The following is a 26,449-nucleotide window of genomic DNA, read 5'->3' on the forward strand; positions in this document are numbered from 1 at the left end:
ACACTGCCCACAAGGCCTCTGAGCAACTCGTCAGCACCAACCCAGGTGGCCCCACTCTGCTGGCCGGAACCTTGAGGCAGTGGATGAGGGAGGACATGGGGCTCCAGAAGGAAGGGCTGCCCATGGCCACCTCCCCGAGGCCCAGCACACAGGGCAGGTGGGCAAGGGGGGTGCCAAATCCCTGCATGTTACCAGTCACACCCACCCATAATCTATCTTCTAATTACTTTCCTCCCCTAGACACCACCTGGGGGGTTCCCAGCTCCGCCAAGCAAACAACCAGAGAGTCACACAGGAATGCCTCTTCCTGTAGAAGGTAGGCTTCCGGGGTACAGCCTTAGACCCTGCCATGGGGGCTAGGCCACAGGGGTGTGGCTGTGACATAGTGCCTGGCTAGGAAGTGCCATATGTGGCAGCCATGGCCCAAGATGATGATGCCCAGGGTGGCACAGGCCTTCCCACACATGGCATGGGGCCACAAGGCTCTCCCCACAGCAGGGCTGTGCCATCACCACGGGATCAGGCAGTCACAGCATCCAGGCAGTGGGAGGCCTTTATCTACGTCACCGACACCCTCCTGTGAGGCCCATTTCATAGAAGCACAGGGCCTGCCACAGCAGGGTTGGGATTTGAACCACACCCAGCTCTGAGCTGGTGAGCCTGACTCCCAGGAACATGGCCTGGCCTTCCCGTGCTGCCTCTCTCGGGGGCGATCCTTCCTTCCCACCCCTCCTGCTTGTGGTGGCAGCAGCAGAACTGGCCCAAGGTGAAAACTGTCATTCACACACAGGAGGTTTCAGAAGCCATCTTCATGTGGCTAAAACTGGCCAACACTGCAACCCAAGTGATTCCTGAAAGTCACTGTGATTTCGGGAGGCCGAATCCTGGCACGTGGCGACATCAGCAGGACAGCAGGCACCGGGCAAGCGGCAGTGCCTGGTGAGGACAGCAGAGCCCAGGCCACTGACCAAGGGACACTCAGGGTTGCGGGGGTGTGGAATAAATACAAGTCTTTTATAAGCAAATGCACACATTTTCACCAAACATCTCCCCCAAGACTAGGATCTTCAGTAAGCTCCTCTGCTCATTTCTGTGGTTTTTGGTTTTGCCAGTTAATCATGCTGTTTCATGTGGTTTGATATTGTACATCACCTCAAAGCCTTTCAAAGAATAGGTGGAGTAAATCAATATAATCTACACGGATGGTGTGGGCGCTAGGATGCAACACATTTTATACCATTTTTATTAAGAATAAGTTACCAAGATGACAAGATATTATACCACGAATTCTAAAAACAGAATCCCTCCAAAGGAGTCCTGTGAACACGCCAGAGCCTGTAGCACAAAGCCCAGTGCACAGGAGGGAACCAACATGTATGTGCCAAGCGAAACAGCAATGGGGCAAAAAACGCTACAGCCACATGGGCAGCAGAGAGGGAGGCGCGGCAGCGGGCACCTGTGGGCTGGGCCTCCTGTTCCAGGCAGACTGCCACCTCCCCTGGAGGCCCACAACGCCACAGATGAGGAAGAGGAGCGCCACAGACGTCTCAAGGATGTTCAGTGCCAGGACACCCCCAAGGCACCCGCACTAAGGTCTAGGCATCCTTCATCTCAGCGAGGGCACAAGTGAGACACGGCGCAGGAACAACATCCACGGGAAGGTACTCCCCAGCAGGACCTGGGCCACCCTGAGGCAGACTCTGTGCAGGCTTCTGGGAGCAGCCATGGTGTCGTGGCACAGGGTCACCTCGCGAAGCCTGACTGTGGCAGCAAGGCCACGGGGACGCCATGCTCCAGGCTGTCGCCATCTGGGTCCCGGAGAAACTCAGGGGCCTCACGGAGCCCATATTGCTCCAGGTTCTGCTGGGTTATCCCAGGTTCATGCCCGGGTTGGCAGTGCCCAGGGACCCTGGGGTGGCCATCAGAGACAAGCACTGTGCAGGGCAGCTCAGCACACCTTCCTGCCCTCAGTGTCCTGTTTGCATTTAAACTTCATGGGAAAGCTCCCCGCACTGGCAGGATAAAACCACCACGGCTTTTCCCTACCTAACAACAGACTGCAGGATTCTTGGAGAAAGGGTCATCCTTGGATGGAGAGGCCTGGACTTCCCCTCATGGCCCAGCCGCTAGCTCTGCTCTCGCCCTCCTTTCCTCAGGACCACCCCAGTGTGAGGTGCTAGGAGGGGATGCCACCTTTGTCACCACAGAAAAGAAACAATAAAAACAATAAAAATGGCTGCTGTCATTGACCAAATCATTCTGAGGGGTGAAAGGTAAACAAAAGTCAATCTGCTTATTTTAAAGCATGGCCAGCTACATGTGCAAAAAACACACCAATACCCTTACATGGCCACCACCCGCAGCAGAAACGTGGGCTCTGCCACTCAGATTGCAGCCTCTGCCTCTGCTGAGAAAGTGAGGAGGGGACGCACCCACACAGCTGCAGGCACACCAGGCTGGAGGCAGAGACGGGCTGTTTTCTGAAGTGGCTCTGTGACAGATTTCCAAGGAACAGATGAAGTTAAAGAATCAGAACAAGTGTTTGCACAACAAAATAACTTTTGTTTTCAAATTATGTCTGTGCAATGCAGACGGGAAATGTTACTTTATTGAAAACAAGAAAAATCATTAAAAAGAACTCATAGAGATTCAACAGTAAATATATAAGTATCAATGAAAAATGCACCAAGACCTAGTGAGTCCTTTATACACGACAAGGGTTAAAAGCTTTTCCCTCTGCGGCCTGCGTGTGGTTTCCCTGGGGTTAGCCCTGCTCAGGGCCCTCCGGACCCTTCCCATCCCTGCCTCCTCCCAGCACCAGCCCTGGAGGCCCTGCCTGGGGTCCTCAGGGTTGGATGCCCTTCCTGCTCCTGCCTCCCTCAGGGTCTCTCCTCCCCCTGAAGGAGAGGAATATCCCAAACACACAATCTGATCTCCTGCCCTGCTTAGGGCCCCACCATCGTCCCCGAGCCTGGTCCTCCTCCTCCCTCAGCCCGTCCCCATCTCTCATGTCTCCCAGGGGCTCCTGTCCCTTTTCCAGCACAGCTCGCTCTTGCTCTCAGAGCCCTCTCTGCAGAGCCTTCTGGGCCACGTGCCCTGACACTCACACCACCTTGGGCAGCCCAGGTGGCCGAGTATCTCCACAGGACAATGTAGGCACTCAGTAAGTACAACTGTTTTTAATGAACAACAAGCTAAGAAGAGGCGAGTGAAGGGAGGTGATGCCATCAGGGCTGTCTTGAAAGATCATCCTGACCATGGAAAACAGGACGCTTCAGGAACACAGCAAGGGGTGGTGCTGATGCAGGGGCCGGACGGCTGGCTCACCCCCAGCCCCAGCACCCAGCTGCAAGCCTCTGCACCCAGCCACGGCCACCCCACTTGCATGACAGGGCAGAAACAGCGCCCAGCTACAGAGCCACTACTAGCAGAACATGGGCAGAAAGTTCGCACTGGGTCAAGGCCTCTGCCCAGGATGGCATCCAAGGGGTCTGAGGGTAAAGGAGGGAGCCCCTCTAGCCACCCAGCCCAGAAGTCACTGCTGAATCACGACGATGCCTTCAAGGAAGAGGAGGGGAGACCCTGAGAGCCACAGAGGGACAGTCAGTGTCACAGGACAACAGACTAGTTCCACAGATGATGCTGAGATGTTCGGGAGGGATCACAAACATGATTAACCTGCAGAATCTGATGAAACTGAGTAGATCATGGGGAATAATCATATGGGTTTAGATCTCCACATACTGTTTTTCTGTTTCCACACTGGACTATTTAACGTTGCCTCGCATGCGCAAGCCAAATACTTGCTAATGCAACAAATTAGCAAATGCAGTGATAGGCTCTGAACAGCACATACTGCCTAGAATTCCTTCCAAAGAAAACTGCAGCTAAAGGCAGAACATGAGCAAAAGGCATATAAGCAGAGTGCATCCAGGAGGGTCTACTGAACCAAGTGTGTGACAATAGGTGTGGCTGTGAAGGCGGGTCAGTGACCAGCACCTGGCCGGACGCTGTGGGCATGGCATGGCGGCCCCCCTCTGAAACCCATGTCAAGAAGAGCAAATGTACCAAGGCCATGGAACCTGGGTGTGTCTGTGGCCCTGTCCCTGTCTGCCTCAGCTGCCACCATCTGCTCCCCCGCAGCTCCTTGTGCGCCCAGGGGCACTGCAGTCAGCAGGGAGGGGCCAGCCCACACACTGGCTCTCTTGTAGGACGTGGGTAGATAAGGGCAGGACTCAGAGAGACTGGCCACCGGTGCTGTGAGTGGGGACAGAGAAGCAGCTAAGGCAAGGCTAGCGGCCAGGGTCCCCACAAGGCTGGCCATCAACACTCCAGGGTCATCACGACACCCCCATCCACACAGGGATGTGGATGTGACCTCCCGCAGGACGCAGGGGCAGTGAGAGCCAGGCTGGGGGTGTTGCAGGTGGCATGACAGGAAGATGGGTGAGTGGGGAAGTCACAGGTGATAGAACGACGGCTGGTGCCATTGTCAGAGTTGGAGAGTGGCCACAGCAGAGAACGTTCCAGGGTCAGAGCAAGTGGGTATGCTGGCAAGAACGGGTGGCCATGCACAACGGGCAACAAGTCCTGGAGGAGGCGGTGGGAACCCCATGCTAGGGTGCCCCATCTACCGGGAGCATGCAGGACTGGGAGCAGAAGTCAAGTCAGTCACTGGGCAGCAGGACCACACAAATGAGGTCAGGGAAAGACATCCTCCTCCTGGGCTGTGGCCTAGGTGCAGTGAGGCACATGGCCCAGGTGGGAAGGCCACCTCACCCAGGCTCAGGAGGGCACAGGTTTGTACCAGGCTGCATGTGGTACTTGGCCCAAGGGCCCAGCACGAAGGGGTGGCAGGTGACCAGGGCAGGCAGCTGAGAGCAGAGGGCAGGGCAGGAGGCATCAGCAAGGCTGGTGGTGTTGGGTGGGTTAGAGGAATTGCAGGGAGGGGGCCTCAGGGTCAGGTCAGGCACACACCTAGGGACGCCCAGGACACACCTGTTTGGAGCCAGTTGGGCCCAGAGCTTGGTGCTGGTAAAGAGGCTCTCTATTTACCCTCAGGTTCCAAGGTCTTTTCTTTTGTCTACAAAGGCAACATCATCTGCACTTCACAGAAGCCCTGGCTCAGGGTGCACAGGCTTGCTCCTACATCCTGCTGGGCTGTGTGAGGGGCAGCCCCAATCTGGACCTGCTATCTCTGTGTGTGGATCTGCCAGGAGCCTCTGGCTTGGCCTGGCGCTCCCAAGAAAAAGCTGCAAGAGAGGAGCGGCTGCCTGGCTCCTTGGCCTGCGCCTTGGGAAGGCCCCACCTGCAGCCATTACTCTGCGCTCCTGCAGCCTCCTCCAAAAAGGCAGCTGCACTGAAGCCAGGCCACGGTTCATGGAGAGAGAATAGCACAAGAACCATCGCTGGGTGGTTCTCACAGCGAGAGAACAAGCTGTGGGCAGAGGGCCGGGGAGCTGAGAGGACCCTCTCCAACAGCTGCCCAAGTCACCAGCAACCAGGCACTGGAGAGCCCGACGCCAACCTGGTGAAGCTAGCACAGCCTCTGTTTCCACACTGGACTACTTAATGTTGTCTCGCATGCACAAGCCAAATACTTGCTAATGCAACAAATTAGCAAATGCAGTGATAGGCTCAGCCACCGGGACATCACCTCAAGAGGCTGCTTGTTCTCGCTCATTATTTATTTCTTAATCATATTCTGAGGCATTAATTTTGTTGTAATTAAAATTCCAGTTTGAGAAAAGCATTTGAGAAACTAAAACAAAGCCCAGTTCCCAGCACCCCAGGCTCTGGGTGGCCCTGCCGAGGACGCGTGCCTGGCCTCTCAGGACCAGGCACAGACAACTTGGCCTGGCCGCCCAGGTGGGGTCACAGCATCATCTGCCAAAGTCTCGCAGAAGATCTGTTCTGAGGAGAAGGCTGAAGAATTCATTCTGCAGCCCTACTCCCTTATCCAAGGGGGTACGTTCCAAGACTCCTAGTGGCTGCCTGGAACCACGGACTATACCAACCCCTGTTATAAACTGTCCTGTGATAAATTTTAATGTATAAATTAGGTACAGAAGGAGATTAACAATAATAAAACAGAACAATTTTATCAATATGCCACAAATAAGGCCGGGCGCGGTGGCTCACGCCTGTAATCCCAGCACTTTGGGAGGCCGAGGCGGGCGGATCACGAGGTCAGGAGATCGAGACCATCCTGGCTAACACGGTGAAACCCTGTCTCTACTAAAATACAAAAAATTAGCCGGGCGCGGTGGCGGGCGCCTGTAGTCCCAGCTACTCGGGAGGCTGAGGCAGGAGAATGGCGCGAACCTGGGAGGCGGAGCTTGCAGTGAGCCGAGATGGTGCCACTGCACTCCAGCCTGGGCGACAGAGTGAAGACTCCGCCTCAAAAAAAAAAAAAAAAAAAAAAAAGGTTATGTAAATATGGTCTCTCTCTTAAGATATCTCACTATACTGTACCATGGGTGACTGAAATCACAGAAAGTGAAACTGTGGACAAAAGAGGGACTACTGTACTCATTGGACAACTTGTTACTGTGATATAATTTCAAACCTTGAAAAAAGTATGAGTATTACAAAGAATGTCTACATATCCTTTACCTCATTTATCCAATTACTTACATTCCAGCCCAACTGTGTGTCATGAATTCGTCCATGCATGCATTCACTCTCTACAGATCCATGCATTCATCCATGTATGCATCCATTCACTTTCTCTATGGATCCATGCATTCATCCATCCATGCATTCACTCTGTCGATGGATCCATGCATTCATCCATCCATGCATTCACTCTCTATGGATCCATGCATCTGTCCATCCATGCATTCACTCTCTATGGATCCATGCATCTGTCCATCCATGCATTCACTCTGTGGATCCATGCATTCATCCATGTATGCATTCACTCTCTCTACAGATCCATGCATTTCTCCATGCATGCATTCATTCTCTCTACAAATCTATGCATTCATCCATTCACACATTCACTCTATGGATCCATGCATTCATCCATCCATGCATTCACTCTCTATGGATCCATGCATTCATCCATCCATGCATTCACTCTCGGTGGATCCATGCACTCATCCATCCATGCATTCACTCTCTATGGATTCATGCATCTGTCCATCCATGCATTCACCCTCTCTATGGATCCATGCACTCATCCATCCATGCATTCACTCTCGGTGGATCCATGCACTCATCCATCCATGCATTCACTCTCTATGGATCCATGCATTCATCCATCCATGCATTCACTCTCTCTATGGATCCATGCACTCGTCTATCCATGCATTCACTCTATGGATCCATGCATTCATCCATGTACGCATTCACTCTCTCTACAGATCCATGCATTTCTCCATGCATGCATTCATTCTCTCTATAAATCTATGCATTCATCCATTCACACATTCACTCTCTCTGTGAATTCATGCATTCATCCATCCATGCATTCACTCTGTTGATGGATCCATGCATTCGTCCATCCATGCATTCACTCTCTATGGATCCATGCATCTGTCCATCCATGCATTCAGTTTCAATGGATCCATGCACTCATCCATCCATGCATTCACTCTCTCTATGGATCCATGCACTCATCCATCCATGCATTCACTCTCTCTATGGATCCGTGAACTCGTCTATCCATGCATTCACTCTCTATGGATCCATGAACTCGTCTATCCATGCATTCACTCTCTATGGATCTATGCACTTGTCCATCCATGCATTCACTCTGTGGATCCATGCTTTCATCCATGTATGCATTCACTCTCTCTACAGATCCATGCATTTCTCCATGCATGCATTCATTCTCTCTACAAATATATGCATTCATCCATTCACACATTCACTCTATGGATCCATGCACTCGTACATCCATGCATTCACTCTCTATGGATCCATGCACTCATCCATCCATGCATTCACTCTCTCTATGGATCCATGCACTCGTCCATCCATGTATTCACTCTCTATGGATCCATGCATCTGTCCATCCATGCATTCACTCTGTGGATCCATGTATTCATCCATGTATGCATTCACTCTCTCTACAGATCCATGCATTTCTCCATGCATGCATTCATTCTCTCTACAAATCTATGCATTCATCCATTCACACATTCACTCTATGGATCCATGCATTCATCCATCCATGCATTCACCCTCTCTATGGATCCATGCACTCGTACATCCATGCATTCACTCTCGGTGGATCCATGCACTCATCCATCCATGCATTCACTCTCGGTGGATCCATGCACTCATCCATCCATGCATTCACTCTCTATGGATCCATGCATCTGTCCATCCATGCATTCACTCTCTGTGGATCCATGCATTCATCCATCCATGCATTCACTCTCTCTATGGATCCATGCACTCGTCCATCCATGCATTCACTCTATGGATCCATGCATTCATCCATGTACGCATTCACTCTCTCTACAGATCCATGCATTTCTCCATGCATGCATTCATTCTCTCTATAAATCTATGCATTCATCCATTCACACATTCACTCTCTCTGTGAATTCATGCATTCATCCATCCATGCATTCACTCTGTTGATGGATCCATGCATTCGTCCATCCATGCATTCACTCTCTATGGATCCATGCATCTGTCCATCCATGCATTCAGTTTCAATGGATCCATGCACTCGTCCATCAATGCATTCACTCTCTCTATGGATCCATGCATTCATCCATCCATGCATTCACTCTCTCTGTGGATCTATGCACTCGCCTATCCATGCATTCACTTTTTGTGGATCCATGAACTCGTCTATCCAGTCTATTAATGTATTCACTCTCTCTATGGATCCATGCACACATCCATCCATGCATTCACTCTCTCTATGGATCCATGAACTCGTCTATCCATGCATTCACTCTCTCTATGGATCCATGCATTCATCCATCATGCATTCACTCTCTATGGATCCATGCACTCGTACATCCATGCATTCACTCTCTCTATGGATCCATGTATCTGTCCATCCATGCATTCACTCTCGGTGGATCTATGCACTCATCCATCCATGTATTCACTCTCTCTATGGATCTATGCACTCGTCCATCCATGCATTCACTCTGTGGATCCATGCATTCATCCATGTATGCATTCACTCTCTCTACAGATCCATGCATTTCTCCATGCATGCATTCATTCTCTCTACAAATCTATGCATTCATCCATTCACACATTCACTCTATGGATCCATGCATTCATCCATCCATGTATTCACTCTGCTGATGGAACCATGCATCTGTCCATCCATGCATTCACTCTCTATGGATCCATGCATCTGTCCATCCATGCATTCACTCTCTCCAAGGATCCATCTATCTGTCTATCCATGCATTCAGTCTCAATGGATCCATGCACTCGTCCATCAATGCATTCACTCTCTCTATGGATCCATGCATTCATCCATCCATGCATTCACTCTCTCCAAGGATCCATGCATTCACTCTCTCTATGGATAAATGCACTCATCCATCCATGCATTCACTCTCTATGGATCCATGCACTCATCTATCCATGCATTCACTCTCTATGGATCCATGCATCTGTCCATCCATGCATTCACTCTCGGTGGATCCATGAACTCATCTATCCAGTCTATCTATGCATTTACTCTTTCTATGGATCCATGCACTCGTCCATCCATGCATTCTCTCTCTATGGATCCATGTACTTGTCCATCCATGCATTCACTCTCTGTGGATCCATGCACTCGTCCATCCATGCATTTACTCTCTATATGGATCCATGCACTCACCCATCCATGCATTCACTCTCTCTATGGATCCATGCACTTGTCCATCCATGCATTCACTCTATGGATCCATGCACTCGTCCATCTGTGCATTCATTCTCTTTACGGATCCATGCACTTATCTATCCATGCATTCACTCTATGGATCCATGCACTCGTCCATCCATGCATTCACTCTCTCTACAGATCCATGCACTCGTCTATCCATGCATTCACTCTCTGTGGATCCATGAACTCGTCTATCCAGTCTATCCATGCATTCACTCTCTCTATGGATCCATAAACTCGTCCATCCATGCATTCACTCTCTGTGGATCCATGCACTCATCCATCCATGCATTCACTCTCTCTATGGATCCATGCACTCGTCCATCCATGCATTCACTCTATGGATCCATGCACTCCTCCATCCACGCATTCACTCTCTCTACAGATCCATGCACTCATCCATGCATGCATTCACTCTATGGATCCATGCACTCGTCCATCCATGCATTCACTCTCTCTATGGATCCATGCACTTGTCCATCCATGCATTCACTCTATGGATCCATGCACTCGTCCATCCATGCATTCACTCTCTCTATGGATCCATGCACTTGTCCATCCATGCATTCACTCTATGGATCCATGCACTCGTCCATCCGTGCATTCACTCTCTTTACGGATCCATGCACTCATCCATCCATGCATTCACTCTCTGTGGATCCATGCACTCGTCCATCCATGCATTCACTCTCTCTATGGATCCATGCACTTGTCTATCCATGTATTCACTTCCTGTGGATCAATGCATTCATCCATCCATGCATTCACTCTCTGTGGATCCATGCATTCACCCATCCATGCATTCATCCATTCATGCACACATTCACTTTCTCTATGGATCCATGCATTCATCCATCCATGCATTCACATTCACTTTCTCTACAGATCCATGCATCCGTCCATCCACATATTCACTCTCTCTGTAGGCCCACACCATCTGAGAGTGTTTACCAGACACCATACTCTTTCACCCCAAATACTGTACCATGTGTTTCCCCAAAACAACGTACAGATAACCACAGTACAATGATCAAAATCAGAACATGAGCACTGAGCCGGTACTGTCACCTAATTCTCTGCTGATTCTCCATGCTCTGTCCCCAGACACATTACAAATTCATTGATTAAGCCCTCATATTTAAACTTTACATAAAAATAACACAAGAGGGCCTTCAAGAGCTATGTAATTAGAAATGCTATTATAAATCATGCTTCCATTCTAAGAGGTTTGGGAAACAAATTTCACACAATTCAAACCCCATATAAAGTTTTTTAAAAGACAAAAGAAAATAAGAAACTAAGTATCATCTTTACTGACAATAAACACACTATAAAAACATGCTAACGAAAAACACAAAAACCATAATCTAGTATTTTTTTAATAGGCTAAAAGGCATTAATGGTGCAAAAGGTGAAAAAATACAAATCAGAATTAGAAAAACTAAAAAACTGAGGTCACAGAACTACAAAATACGTGGGAATAGAAAGAAAAATATTTTAAAAAGATGAAATCAGAAGACACAAAAAAACCAAATAAACACAACAGACAAAAAATACAAAACTTTAAAAAAATTTTTAAAAAGCAATGAAAATAATTCAAGAGAAGTGATACACACAGAAGACAGACAAGGAAGTGCAAATACATGTGAACAGCATCCCAAAGAGGAAACTGAGGCAGGAGACACATCAAAATCTCCCAACCAAACTGTAAAAAGCTCTTCCTAAATAAAAATAAAAATAGTTAAAACTAAGTGCAGGTTGGATTTAATTTTCTAACACTTTACTTATGATTGCACATCTGTTTCCTGAGGGTACAGTTACCTATACATTTTTTTTTTAACAATTCTTGCACAATTTCTACATGACAATATTGCTGAGCTCATCAGACAATCTGGAGAACTTTTGTTGTTTCTTCACTCCAGGATGGTTTACAGACCTCACACATCACCCTTCTTTGGGACACGCTGAAACGCACCTGCAGAGGGGATCGCCAGGTGGTGTGAGTGCAGCCCTCTGAATGGGTTTTCAGCCACTCTCACAATTACAGGTCTTTTCAGACTTGTCACATACATTGAGGCAGTTTTGTTGATTTACATCTTTGTAGAAAACTGTTCACTCAGATTTCCAAATTTCTTTGCACAGAGGCTGTAAACAGCAGTCTCTTAGAGTGTTAACAGCTTCCTACATGCAGTGCTATTTTCCTGTTTCCCAAGTTTTAAGGTTTTACACCTTCTCTTTCTTGATCAAAGTGGCTAATAGTTTAAGTATTTTATTGATTCTTTTTCAGAATTTATTGCACCAAGCAATAAGTTTCCATGCTCTACCATATTAACCTCTACTTTTATCTTCATTCATTTTTCCTACTTTGTCTTGAACTGGTTTTAACTCTTTCTCTAATCTTTAGAGTCACATGGCCAGTTCATTCATTGTAAACGTTTCTGGTTTTCCAACATTTTCTTCTGAGAATTGCTTTTGTGACATCCCTCATGTTTGACATGCAATGTTCTCTCATTTTCATTACTTTTTAAACAGTATGCTTTATTTAAAGGCATTCCAAAATTCCCAAGTATATAATGATGTCTGGGTTATTTTTGGCTATCATTTTGTGGTTTTTTTTTATTTTTACTGTACTTTATGATTTCCGCTTTTGAAAATTAAGATTTTCTATAAAATCGAATACATGGCAGAGATATTTGTGAATGGTCCTGGAGGGACAGAGAAGGTAAAGAAAAAAAGAAAAGAAAAGAAAGCAAAAAAAAAAAAAAAGAAGAAAAAAGAAGAAGACAAGCGTCCTCTGTGTCCCCTTCCAAAAAGAGAGTGGGTTACAAACGTTCTTCAAATTTCTCGTAAACATACGGACATTCTGGTCCCCTTGATTTGTCAATTGAAATTTCCCATTATGGTACTGAATTAATCCATCTCTTATTCTTAGAATTTCTTCCTACAGGCCGGGCACGGTGGCTCACGCCTGTAATCCCAGCACTTTGGGAGGCCGAGGCGGGCGGATCACGAGGTCAGGAGATCGAGACCATCCTGGCTAACACGGTGAAACTCCATCTCTACTAAAAAAAAATACAAAAAATTAGCTGGGCGTGGCGGTAGGCACCTATAGTCCCAGCTACTCGGGAGGCTGAGGCAGGAGAATGATGTGAACCTGGGAGGCGGAGCTTGCAGTGAGCTGAGATCCGGCCACCGCACGCCAGCCTGGGCGACAGAGCGAGACTCCGTCTCAAAAAAAAAAAAAAAAAATTTCTTCCTACATAAATTTCACAGCTATGTAATTATGTACATAAAAGTTCACGATGATCGTATTTTCTTAGAGGATTATAACTTACCAACATGAAGTATCCTTGTCCCATTTAATGCCTTTCATCTTTTTCATGAAAATGTCGTTGCTGGTCTGCTTTCTAGTGGCTAGCATTGCTCAGTGCCCTTCCCATTAACAAATTCTCTGTTTCTGACTCTTTTTTTTTTTTTTTTTTGGATGGTCTTGAGCCATCCAAAAGATCCAAGCCAGGATGGTCTTGATCTTCTGACCTCGTGATCCGCCCGCCTCAGCCTCCCAAAGCGCTGGGATTACAGGCGTCAGCTACCACACCTGACCTCTGGGTCATTTTTAAGACAATCTGAGGTCTGCCTCTTAGTAGAGAAATCTAACCCTGTATTTGAATGATCGTCCACATAAAGTCTTGCCTTATATATTTTCTATGATTTCAAATGTTTTCCCTTCTACTACACCTTTTGGTGAACCGATGAGGTTTTCTTTGTTCTGAAATTTTTCCCGTTCAAGATGTGAAGTCATGCATCCGTCCCTATTCCTCAGGGGGCTCCTATTTACTTATGTATGTTTAGAGACGGGGTCTCGCTCTGTCACCTGGGCTGGAGTGCAGAGGCACAGTCATGGCTTGCTACACCTCAAACTCCGAGACTCAAGCGATAATCCCACCTCAGCCTCTGGAGGAGCTGGGACCACATGCATGCACCACTACACCCAGCTAACTTGTAAATTTTCTGTAGAGCCAGGGTTCCTTGTAAATCATTTACAGTCATTCCTTGTAAATCATTAATCCATTTAAGCCTTCATTTCTACACTATGGAGGAGACTAGCATCTATAAATTCCCCCTGGAAAAAAAAAAAACAAAACCCTGAAGTTTAGTAAGCTTTCATTTTTCTCCTTCTCATCATTATATATAGATACATATACTTGAGATTTTGATTTCAAATAGTATTTTAATTTGCATACCAATATACACCAACAGTGATTTAGACTAGTACGTGTTACTCTGGACACTTTCCTCACCATTATTTGTGGAATCAAAACTTGTTTTCTTTCATAGATAGTTGTCTTTTTCTTAGTTTTGTCAGGGTATTAGGGATAAGGCTGGTAACCTCTGAGTCCTTCACTATCTGAAGGCACTTTTCCTTTGCCCTTCAATTTGAATTCTAGTCTGTCTGTGTCTAAAATTCCAGGTTTGAAATCATTTTCCCGAGTATTTTGAAGATACTGTTCCAATTAAATCTAGAGTACAATTTCTCATTGAGAAGCCTGATGCCAATCACCAGCCAGAGCTTTGCAGAGGCTGACTATTGCCTCCCGTCTCCTCCTGCAGAGCCCCTGTGGAGTCTGCTGTCCACAGTATCTGGAACTCCGAACTCGGTCCTCACAGGTCCTGGCAGCCGTGTTTTCCCCATGCCCACTCAACACTGGTCAGTCCTGTGATGCGCTCTGTGCTCGGGGAGATGATCTTCTAGGATGTCTCCATTGTCTTCCCCTCAATCTTCTCTCTTTCCTGGTCCTCAGACTCCTGTTAAACAGAATATGGAGCTTCTCAGTATCGCACTCAGCCTCAGCTTTTCCTCTCGCTCTCCTCTCCCGTCAGTCCTGGAGCTCTGCATCAGCGAGTCTTGGACTCGCTGGTCCTCAGTCTGCGCTCGGGAATAGCTCTCGGTCTTTGACGTCTGAGTGCAGTAACAGCTCTGGGTCTGCGTTCTCAATAGTCCGTGGCTATTCACTCTTCATGCTGCCCGTTCTGTGAGTCCTGCCTTCCTGGCTGTGCCATTTTGACCGTCCACTCTTCAAGGCCTTTGGTGCTCCCTTTGAAGGAGCCGTGTGTCTGACCTAGTCTCCATCCTGAAGGCGGCCCCATGTCTTCTTTCTGCCGTGCTCACTGCTGCTTTCTCCTGCTGCCAGTTTCCCTCCAGCGTGCTGTGGTTCCCAGCTTGTCGGCAGTTTTGCTCTGGAGAGGCTTGGTTTGCTCATCCTGGATGCTGTTCCTGTCTACGTTCGTCAGCCTCGGGTATTGCAGCGGGGAGAGGGAGGGGTGTCTTTGGACTGCATGTGACAATCTTTAGTCTCCTGGAATTGGCTCCCTGTCCCTCTCTGGAGTTGGTTGCTGGCCCCAGCACACCTTCTGACTGCCTGGGCCCAAAGTCGGGGGGTTTGAGGGGGATACCTGACTCTGCTCCTCTGAGTTAGTGCTGCCAGCCAACCCTCTCCAACTCCCTGAGTCCACTAATCTGAGCTGAGCGTCCTAACTTCCACTCTTCTCTGCGTGTCTTCTGTGGTGTTTTGATTCCACAAACATTGCCTATTTCTATCTCTCTTTTTGTTTTTTTGAGATGGAGTTTCGCTCTGTCGCCCAGGCTGTACTGCAGTGGACGGATCTCAGCTCACTGCAAGCTCCGCCTTTCGGGTTCACACCATTCTCCTGCCTCAGCCTCCCGAGTAGCTGGGACTACAGGCGCCGCCACCTCGCCCGGCTAGTTTTTTGTATTTTTTTAGTAGAGACGGGGTTTCACCGGCTTAGCCAGGATGGTCTCGATCTCCTGACCTTGTGATCCGCCCATCTCAGCCTCCCAAAGTGCTGGGATTACAGGCTTGAGCCACCGCACCCGGCCGCCTGTTTCTATCTCTTAATAATCAATCAAGACATCTGGTCCTCTGACTGCAGTCATCCCTGTCTCCTAGAACATCATGAATTTCTGTTGTTGCTGGTGTTTTAAAATTTCTGTCTTTTCTAGAGATTCTGGTTCAGGGTGTCAGTAGATTATTGTTCTCTGGTGACCATCCTGTTACAATCACCAGAAGACCAACTTGTGCTGTCTTTTTTAAAAAAGAAAACTCTACTTAGGTTTTCTTTCCACACACAATAGATAAGCTAACCTCTTATCCCAGAGGGGCTTCCTGGGAGGGCCCCCACCTTCTCTGCACCTTCATCACTGCCAGACGCTGGCATCGGTGGGCCAGCTGGACCCTCCACTGAGCCCGCCCCTCCTGGCATCCCAAGGCTGCCCCAGCGGTTCTCCTGCCCTTGCTGCAGCTCTGTGGGTTGCTGCAACCGGCACAGAAACAAGCAACTGTTTCTCCCACTTTCAAATAAAGGCTGGAAACATAATTTTTAAAGTTCTGGTTGGTAAGATTAACCTCAACACAGTAGTCTGGAGCCCCGGGCCTGGCCTCCAACTGCTTCACAGCCTGGCGCTGGGAAGGGTGGCCCTGCAGTGGCCTGGGCCAGGTAGGCTTGGAGTCAGCTTGCCTGAGGTCCCAGCACAGAGAAGACGGGAGAAGCAGGACTCACACCCAAGCGACTGAAGCAAGGAAAGGAAAGGCTGTCAGCCTGAGGGCGGGCACTGCCCTAGGATGGGGACTGGGCATGAGGCTCCTGAGTGCAGCCCAGGGCTGGAAATGAACTGCATCCTCGCTTTCAGGAGCAGGACCTAACTATGTAGTTGCTTTATGTTTATTTAAGCCTTACCCTGCAATTTCTCTGTTGTCTGTAATTACCCTGAGCCACAACCTAACACTTGCTGTGCAGTTAGTCAAGCGGTTGACAGTTACCAAGGAAACCAAGTAGTACTGTTCTCTAAGTTGAAAAAGTAGTTAGTTGTATTTTAAAAATTTTTCTTAGTTGTATTCTACTTTGATAGAGATTGACTTATGATTGCCACCAACTGGAAAAAGAAAGTTGTTGGCGGCCACATGCCTTCCGGCTGTTGCACACCTCCCTCCCGAGCTTCTCTCCTTCCCTAGCCCAGATCATGCCACGAGACGATTGTCTCCTCTCTGCCTTCGTATCTGGCTCCCCGCTTGCTTCCTTGTCCTTGCTTGACAAAAGTCACACCCTATTAAAGTCTCACTCTCTGCCAATTCCGTGCCTAGCCTCTGGAGCTGCACACAACTGGAGGAGAACACAAACGGTTCGGTGTATGCCAGACCAGACCACAGGAAGGCCACACACACCAGTGACAACACCCACTTCCTGGCCTGGCCATGCTCCCAGCCTTCCAAATTCTACTGCACGCACCTGACACTGAACCATATGAAACTGCCTTTTATCGTACGTCAAAAACATATAAATATGCATATCTCATACCGATTCCTGTCTTCAAACCTCCCCCTTCCCATGCTGGGCTGACAACCAACACAGCCTTGTTGTGAGGGGCTTCCTGGGATGGACCCCACCATCTCTGCACCTTCACCACTCCAAGATGCTGGCCTCGGTGGGTTGGCCAGCCCCTCTACTGAGCCTACCCCCGTCTGGGCATCCCAAGGCTGCCCCAGTGGTTCTCCTGCCCTTGGGAGAGCTCTGCTGGTTGCTGTGACCTGCACAGAAACGACCTACTGTTTCTTCCACTATTTCTTCCAAGTAAAACTGTGGCTTCCTTTTCCCCTACTACTCTCTTTTCCTTTGTAGTAAAACTCTTCAAAACTCCACCTTGCTGCCCCAGCCCTTCTGCTGTCCTTCTCCGTCTCCAGAGCACCCCACTTTTGCTTTTGTTGCCTGCCAAGTCTAAAACTGCTCAAGACCCCCAAGGACCTGTGTGAGCACTGGTGTCTCATTCCTGGCTCTCCCCTTACCCGACCTGTCCCCAGGATTGAGACTCTCTGTCCTCTGTGATGAGGCAATGCCCTCAGCTTTTGTGTCTCCTGGGTCCCTCGCTGGTCTCTTAGGCTCAGACTCTGCTTGTTCCTCTGGTGCATCCCAGCCTGCCAAGGGAGGGGTGCCCCAGGCCTCGGTCCTCGCTCCTCTTCTCTCCGCAGATGGCCCCTGGACCACCCATGCCGTTTCCTAGCATAAAACATCATGGAGGGACCAATCAGGCACAAGTCCACCTCTCCTGCGTCTCTCTATCCAACTGTGTGCTCACTGCTCTGCCTGAATGGCACGGCGCCTCACCTTGGCTGCCTTCATCACAAGTGCTGGACACAACTCCGTCCCTCCTGCCAATCGGGCCTAGAGCCCCTCAGTCACCTCAACTCCCTCGTCCCACAGGTCACTTCCACTCCGTTTGAAGGTCCTACCTGCAAACTGATCCCGAATCTGACCCTCTCATGGTGTCCTTGGGACCACCTCTCACCTGGGTCCAGGTAGAGCCTCCTCGCTGGTCTCTGCTTCCCCGCTGGATCCCCTGAGAGACTATTCTTTTTTGTGTTTTTTTTTTTTTTTTTTGAGACGCAGTCTTGCTCAGTCACCCAGGCTGGAGTGCAGTGGCCGGATCTCAGCTCACTGCAAGCTCTGCCTCCCGGGTTCATGCCATTCTCCTGCCTCAGTCTCCCGAGTAGCTGGGACTACAGGCGCCTGCTACCACACTCGGCTATATTTTTTGTATTTTTAGTAGAGACAGGGTTTCACTGTGTTAGCCAGGATGGTCTTGATCTCCTGACCTCGTGATCTACCTGTGTTGGCCTCCCAAAGTGCTGGGATTACAGGCATGAGCCACCGCGCCTGGCCGACAGACTACTCTTTACCCAGACACCAGAGCAATTTGGCGAGAACCTAACTCGGCTCAGGTCCCTCCCCTGCTCAAGACAAGAAGCAATGGCTCCCACTCAGAGCAAAAGCTCTTAGGACGCCAGGGGGCCACAAATGACCTGCTCTTCACCTCCTGGAACTCATCCCCTGAAGCTCTTCTCTTCCTTACTCGCTCTACTCTGGCCACACTGGCCCCGGGTTGTTCTCCACCTTAAAGCCTTCATGCTGGGGGCTCCTCTGCCCAGACTGCTCCTCATCCATGGCTCACACCCTCATCTTTCCTTTAACATCACCTTCTCAATGAGGCCAACCCTGACGGCCCTATTGAACACTGGCAACCCCCAACTGCATGTATGCATGCACACACGTGTACACATACACACATGAAAAGACACGATCACAAACACATATGCACACAGTCGTGCACTCATAGGCACACAAGCACACGTACACATGCACCCACTCATGCACACATGCACAACTCACATGCACACACCCTCGCACACATGCAGGTACACTACGTGCACAATCACACACGTGCATGCACTCACACACACACGTGCACACACTACGTATGCACAAACATGCGTGCACACTTGCATGTGCAGACACATGCACCCGCACGTGTGCACACACTCACTCACTCCTGGCCTCTGCTTTGTGCCGCATCCTTGATCTGCTGAGCATGCCATCTCCTTTTCTCAGGTATGAAGCACACACAGGACAGCCAGCTCTGGGGACACAGCCATTTGTGCGCACTCACTGAGAATGTGTTCCAAGCCTAGGACAGAGCCGGGCACAGAGCATGTATTTAGTTACCGTTGGCTGAATAAGTCTGTTGGATCTGGAAAGCAATTCAATTCTTCCGACCTCATTTAGAATTATTCCTAAAACCATTTCTAACTGAAACGTGTCATTAGCTCCACTGTGTTTCTAACCTGAGGAGAACTGCCCTGTGACTGGCGAGTCATTCACATTCTGCAGAGATGAAAAGTTTACAGTCACCACATACTCCAGATCATGTTGTTTAAGAAATACAACACCTTTTTCTCATTCCACTACAAATTACCCTGTAAAAGGAAATAGACAAGAAGCAGGTCAGCACGAGAGGCTGTTAGCATCGCCTCTGCAGGGGCCCTCATGGCGGCCCATAGTGAGTGAGGTCAGTGGGAGTAGGTGCAGTTCACGGTTAAGAACCTCGAGAGAACGGTCAAGCAAAGGGAGCAACCGGAAGTCAGGATCGGCCCCATGGGGTGGGAAAAAAGGGGGCGGGGTGTGGGCTGAGGTAGGTCAGCCGACAGCACTGAGGTCAGGGACAGGCAGGCATGGGGGCGAAGCTGGGAAGGGCAGGCAGGGTCACAGGTGAGCCATCATCTGGAACAGGACGGGGCCGGGCAGGCAGGTTACCAGCAGGGGTAGACGAGAGTACCTGGGAGTGTCTCCTTCTCCCGGCCTGGGGCCGCCTGTCCTGCCAGCCCACCTGCTCCCCGAGGGTGAGACACTGTCCATCTACCAAAAAGCAAGGGAGAAGCGTCACGTTACCTGACGAACTTGGCAGGGCCGATGCCAGGCACACCGCCCACACCTCGCGTGATCCTCCCCACCCCTCACCCGTTTGACTGTGGGGGGTTCACGGGACACCTTGTTACTTGAATTCAGTACTGCATCCTCCGGCAATGGTCAGACACGATTCTACAGGTCACAGCAGGTCACGGTAAGGAGACACCGGCTATTCCTGGCTAAGCCCTCCTGTCAACTCCTGACAACTGGTGCCCACCCTGCAACTGTAGGTGCCCCCACCTTCCCCCGTAGGTCTCCCCACTCTCTCCCCGCCTTTGCTATAGTCTGCTAAAGTTACCCTTTACGTGCAGGTAGCATTACCTGAGCTATACCGCAAAGCCTCATCTCTAGCAAAGCTTTCAGCTTTTCCTGTTGCAACAGTCCACATCCTCAGTTATAGCAGAAATACATTTTTAAAAATCTAGTAACACATTTGTGAAGCGTCCAAGGTGCCTGGCATGCTGCAGACCCCAACCAAACTCTACCATCTAATGGAGCCAAGTGATGGAGATGCAAGGCCCTACCCTGTGGACAGCCATTAGCCCTACCCTGGGATGTCCCCCACTGCTGTGTGGACAGGAATGCCAGTGCCCACCAGTGCCCAAGCAGGGGGACTCACTTTGTTCCCTGGAGGCCCCTCTATAGAATTTAGGCAGCAAGGAAACACTTCCAAAAAATTCGGATGAGGCCAGGCAGAGTGGCTCACACCTGTGATCCCAGCACTGTGGGGGGCCAGGGCAGAAGGATCACTTGAGTCATGGCTGGTCTAGAATTTGAGACCAGCACAAGCAACAGAGGGAGACCTAGTCTCCATTTAAAAAAAAAAAAATAGCCAGGTGTGGTGACACGCACCTGTAGTCCCAGCTACTCGGGAGGCTGGGGTGAAAGGATCACTTGGGCCCAGGAGGTTGAGGCTGCAGCGAGCTATGATCGCGTCATTGCACTCTAGCCTAGGCAACAGAGCAAGACCCTGTCTCAAACAAAACGAAACTCAGATGAAACGTCAAGATCCAGCTGTTATCCTAATGAATTACATTCCAGAAACAGGCACTGATTATGAACACATGCAAAATCTTAAAAAGGAGGCGAAACTATTTTCAAGCATTTTATGATTTCCAAGAACATTCAGGTTTATTACAATATACCTAGTATTTACCAGATTAAAAAGCAGGCACTATTATCATGATTTTTGTAGATGAGGATCAGGGTCAGAGAAGGAAGCAGTTGGGATGGATCAACAGCTGGAAATCCTTTGTGCAGAGTTGCAGCACAGGCCCTTTCCATCCCAGCAGGCTGCATGCCACTAGGGGACCCATGGACTCTCGTGGAAGGAGGCAGGAGACAGGTTCTAACAATTCCTTCAGAGGGTGTGGGTGAATTCAGGACACATTGCTATTTAGAGCATTTTAATGACTATTATTCTGTGTTCCTAGGAGCAATCATGGTACCAGAACATTCCTGCTCTGCAGGCACCCCCAAGTTGCGGGTGAATTACTTCACATCATGTCTCAGGTTTCCCAATTATTAAACAACAGGAACATACCATGAGTTGGAATGAACGTAGCAATATATGTAAATTCTCTTATTAACAATAATAACTCTCAAAATTCTTTGTGGCTTAGGTGGTTTTCGTAACTCTTCAAAATGATACTTAAGGCCTATAATCCCAGCACTTTGGGAGGCCAAAGTGGGCAGATCACCTGAGATCAGGAGTTCAAGACCAGCAACGTGATGAAACCCCGTCTCTACTAAAAATACAAAAATTAGCCGGGCATGTTGGTGGGCGCCTGTAGTCCCAGCTACTCAGGAGGCTGAGGCAGAAGAATTGCTTGAACCCAGGAGGCGGAGGCTGCAGTGAGCTGAGATTGTGCCATTGCACTCCAGCCTGGGTGACAAGAGCAAAACTCCATTTCCCAAAAAAAAAAAAAAAAGATACTTAAATATAAGGAGTAAAAATGTCAACAATGGAAAACAAGACTCTCTCCTGTTATGCAGAGCTCACTGTCACTATTAACATTCCCTGGTGGTCCATTCAGGAATTTTCTACACAGGTAGAAGCAAAATGTTCATGCCTGGCATGTTATTCTTTACAATCAAAACACCTTAAAATTTTTTTGAATCAGCACATTCAGAGCTACCTTGGCACAAAAAGTGAAATATTGTACACTTTTTATTTCGGAGATGTTAGCCTGAATCTTCTCCACACTGGACTCTGCAAATTACATCCCCATCAAGGTAGACAAGGGGCTCTTTCACACCACTGCTTACACTATTCACTCTCCAATGTTTTAGCCTTTGACAAACTGAAAAGAAAAAATGTTACCTCATCATTTTAATGTTTTAAAACTATAAAACTGCAACCATTTTTAGTGAGTCTGAGTTCTTCTCTATGCTCACTGAACTCCGTGCTTTGTGTGTGTGAAGTCCTGCTCACGGCCTGGTCCGGGAAGCAGAATAACTGATGGCTCCCCAAGGGGGAGGAGGAAACCGCCATCTTCACACCCTCGCCACTGCTGGAGGGAGTAGGTTATCCAGCTGGTTTTGGTTCTTTTACTGGTAATCACTGAACGATGTCCTGAAACCCCTACTTGCTCATTAGTTGGCCCCAAGAGCACAAGGCTATCTTTCCGACCCTGGCCTCTGCAGCTGAGGCCATGCACTGACCTCCTCCATCACCATGGCTACCTTGTGAAGCTTGCAACGTTAAAACCCTGTCCCCACCCTGACTTCTCACTCCACTGTGCACTGTGCCTCTGGGAGGCCACTGCCACTCTCTGTGACCTTCCCCCATTCTCCATTCCTCTTTTGGCATCTGGTTCTATCTCCAGGAGCTCTTTCAACAATGCTTGTGAGAATCACTTTTCCCAAGTTCTTATAGGTTGAAAATGTACTATTGAGAATATCATTTCTTTCTCTAAAGATTTTTGTATACTTTGCTACACTTTTTTCTACCATGAAAATTGTGGCAAAAACAACTCCGACCAGCCTGATCATCCCTTATACATAACACAGACATCAACAGAAAAACAGCTGAAAACCAAGGAAAGCCCTTCATGAAAGAGGAGCTCCAAAAGGCCAATCGCACATGGAAAGATGCTCAGCCTCATTAGTGACGGATTGCAAATTAAGATTTACAAATTAAAACCAAAACCATATTGCTGAAATTTTACTCCATATAGTTTATTTAATATATTTTTGGGCAAAAATGTCATTATCTGGGCAAGAAAGGCAGAAGATGCTGCTGTCCAAAACTTGGTATGGCTTTTGAAGAGCAATTATGGAGGAAAGTGGTTGCCTGAACGGCCATCATATGAGATCAGTCTGTATTTTACTAGTGGGAGTACAAACTAGAAGAGAAAGCCAGAATGGCATCAGTCAGCAAAGCTGAAGCTCCACATAGCCTGCGACACAGCAGTTCCGCTCAGCGACACGCGTCACAGAGAAGTGTGTGCTGCGCCCACCACGAGCTTGTGCCAGATGCTGGCTGGGCTCCTCGGAGAGCAATGGACCATTTTAAAATCTGGTTGCTTTTAAGATTTTTTTTGTCTTTGGTTTGCAACAAATAATGATATGCCCAGATGTGAAAAGTTTGCTTTGCTTGTTTGCTTGCTTTTTTTAGTTGTCCTTTCAGGGTAGGCTGTTTCATGAATTTGAATATAAATGTCTTTTGAAGCTTTAGGAAAATCACTGGTCTTTATCTCTTCAAATATTTTTCTGATCCCCTGCTTCCTAGGATGCTCATTACATGACACTTGACCACTGACTCCATCCTATAGGCCTCTTGCACTCTACCTTGAATGACTCCATCCTTTTTTCTGTTGTGCTTCAACACGGACTGACTGCACTGAACTGCCTCCCAACGCACTGTGCCTGTTTTCTGCTGTGTTCAGTCTTCTGTTAGACACGTCCAGTAAATTATTAATTTCAGCTCCTATATTTTTCAATTCTAAAATGTCCATTTCTTTTTATAGATTATTGCACTTGAAATTCTCCATCTTTTCATACATTTTTCTGTCTATTTCTCTTTTTAAAAAAACATACTAATCTTAGTTATTTCAAAGTTCTTATCTGGTAATGCAATTATATAAATCATCTCTGGGTCTATGTGTCATGTTTTTATCTCTTGTCTTTCACTTACTGTTCTTGTTTTAGCATGCTTCAAATTTTTTTACTGAGTAGTGAACATCATGGTTAAAAAATAATTGAGACTATGGACAATGTTATCTTGCTCCAAAAAGGAATGCTGCTTTCTTTTGGGGGAAAAAAAATCAGCTTTGAGATATACAATGGAATACTGAATGAACTACTGATACATATAATGGCATTGAGGAATCTTGAGAGTTATGATGAGTAAGAATAGCCAGACCAAAAATCCTAAGTATATATATTGTGCATTTCCATTTATAAAAACTTTCAGTGAAAGTAAATTCTGTAGCATCAGAAGGCAAGTAAGTGGTTGCCAGGGAACTGACATATAATAAAATGTACATATTGTAAATATGCAAATTGAAATGTTTTAACATATGTACACACCTTCATTCAGTATTCCATTATATAGATGTACAACAATTTGTATAGCCATTCATGTATGGATGGACATTTGCAATATGAACAAATTGCTACAAATGTTCCTGTTCAAAGTTGTATGGAAATATGCTTTCATTACGTTTGGGTAAATACGTTATAGTGGGATGTTGGTAGGTACATATTTAATAAGCTCTTGGTTTGATTGCCAAAATGTTTCCAAAGTAACTGTACCATTCCCCATTCCCACCAACAGTATATGAAAGATGCTTCCCATCCTTGCCCATACTTAGTATGATCAGTTACACCAAGTGGCTTTTCACCGTGGTTCTCATTCACATTTCCTTGAAGACAATGATGCTGAGCATCTGTTCATGTACTTATGCGCCAGTCACATGTCTTTCTTTGTGAAATGGATTTTCAAATCTTTCAGTCATTTTTATTTGTTCTTTATTTCCTTAGTACTGCATTTTAAGAGTTCTTTACACATTTGAGATACATTAGTTATGTGATTTGCAAACGTTTTTCCTGGTCTGTGGCTTATTTTTCCATTCTCTTATCCATGTAAGAGAATGTAGTGAATTTTTATAATATTATGTTGAGCCTGATAATCCATTTTGAATATAGGTTGGACTTTCTCATACCAGGAGCACGGCTTGGTCATCCTTGACAAACTTTCCAGTTCTCTACCTCCTCCCAGGTCCTCAAGGTGATTGATCAGATATCTGCCTCACACCATAGCCTCCTGGTGATCACCTTCCTGTGGGACAGCTAGACACAACCTAGTTGATTCCCCCACTTACCCCCACAGCCCAAATGACTGCCCAGATATACCCCACTGACACCTTCTCAGTCAGTGTGATCCCACGGACCTTGTGGCTGCTTGATCGAAACCCACCAACTAAAATTCCCTGCAGGAGAAACCAGCTTGAGTAATGTCCTAGACTCCAATAAAACTGTTGGCCCATCAGTCCCTGGCTCTGTCTCTCTCTCTTGCTCCCCACCTGCTGGTTGAATGCATGTGTCCCACATGGCTTCCCCCTGCCTACTGGCCCTGCATGGCTGTCTTATTCTCTCTGGCATCATATTACACAATACAAATGCTTCCATTGCTCCATGCTCTGCTGTGCTGTCTGCTGTGTGTTTCACCTGAGCCACATACCCAGACCCAACTCTCCTGTCCTGATCAGGCCTCTCCTAGAGAGTGGCTACCCTGGTAAGAATAAACTAAACACAGTCAAACAAGGGCCGCAAGGACATCAGCCAGTATAAACAAGTTGTGTGTGAAAGGGACACCTCATCACAGGTTGGACCAGATGCCTAAGTAGGCATTAGACCACCTGCCAGGATCAAGAAGAACCCCATTAAAGCACACTGTAAACATTTATGATCCTGGAGCCCCATCAGATCATTGCTAGAATGTATCACCTCTTTCCAGAGAGAGACTTCAATACCAAATCAGAGGGAAAAAATCACAACACTGTATCTTGAAGAGCAGAAAATTTTTAATTTTATGAAGTCCAATTTATAAATTTGTATATTTTAGGAATAATGCTTTTAAAGTCATAACTAGGAAAACATTGCCTAATGCAAGATCATATGGTCATAAAAAATGCCTCATCTTTTCTCCAAGAAATTATATATTTTTGAGTTTTAGAGATCGAGATTCCTGATCTACTGTAATTTTTATAAATGATAAGAAGTATAGGATTTTTTTTTTCACCTGGATATACAATTATTCCAGGACCATTTGTT

General features: G+C 47.6%; 1 protein-coding gene across 18 annotated transcripts in view; it reads right to left on the reverse strand.

The window, feature by feature from the left end:
* Window positions 1–26,449, reverse strand: part of PCBP3 (poly(rC) binding protein 3) — a 284,015-nt gene that overhangs the window by 120,375 nt on the left and 137,191 nt on the right. Inside the window, exon 3 of one of the 18 annotated variants that reach the window (XM_074033867.1) lies at window positions 20,040–20,119. The exons of the other annotated variants lie outside the window; for them this stretch is intronic. The gene's annotated coding sequence lies outside the window, so the exon portion shown is untranslated. The remainder of the gene's footprint in view (window positions 1–20,039; window positions 20,120–26,449) is intronic. 18 annotated transcript variants of the gene reach the window in all.

This window comes from Macaca fascicularis, chromosome 3, assembly GCF_037993035.2.
Source record: "Macaca fascicularis isolate 582-1 chromosome 3, T2T-MFA8v1.1".
Lineage (NCBI taxonomy): Eukaryota > Metazoa > Chordata > Mammalia > Primates > Cercopithecidae > Macaca > Macaca fascicularis.